The sequence below is a fragment of the Blennius ocellaris genome, assembly GCF_963422515.1.
Source record: "Blennius ocellaris genome assembly, chromosome: 10".
Lineage (NCBI taxonomy): Eukaryota > Metazoa > Chordata > Actinopteri > Blenniiformes > Blenniidae > Blennius > Blennius ocellaris.
Window position 1 is genome coordinate 21,619,767 of NC_137659.1, and position 238 is coordinate 21,620,004.

Below are 238 nucleotides of genomic sequence, written 5' to 3' on the forward strand. Positions count from 1 at the left end.
TGTGTGTGTGTGGGGGGGGGGGGGTATAGAGGTCAAATCACATGTTCTGGCTCATGCACAAACTGTACACACACACAAACACACAGGCTTGTTGAGCGGTGCACATCAAATATTGTCAGTCATGGTCTAAATAGAGCACGCTGCCACTTCTGGGCTAGTCAGTCATCTCTAAGGCTTGCTGATTCTGCTCTAAGAATAGATCAAACTCTGAGCTCATGTCCTATTTTGTTCTTATCTA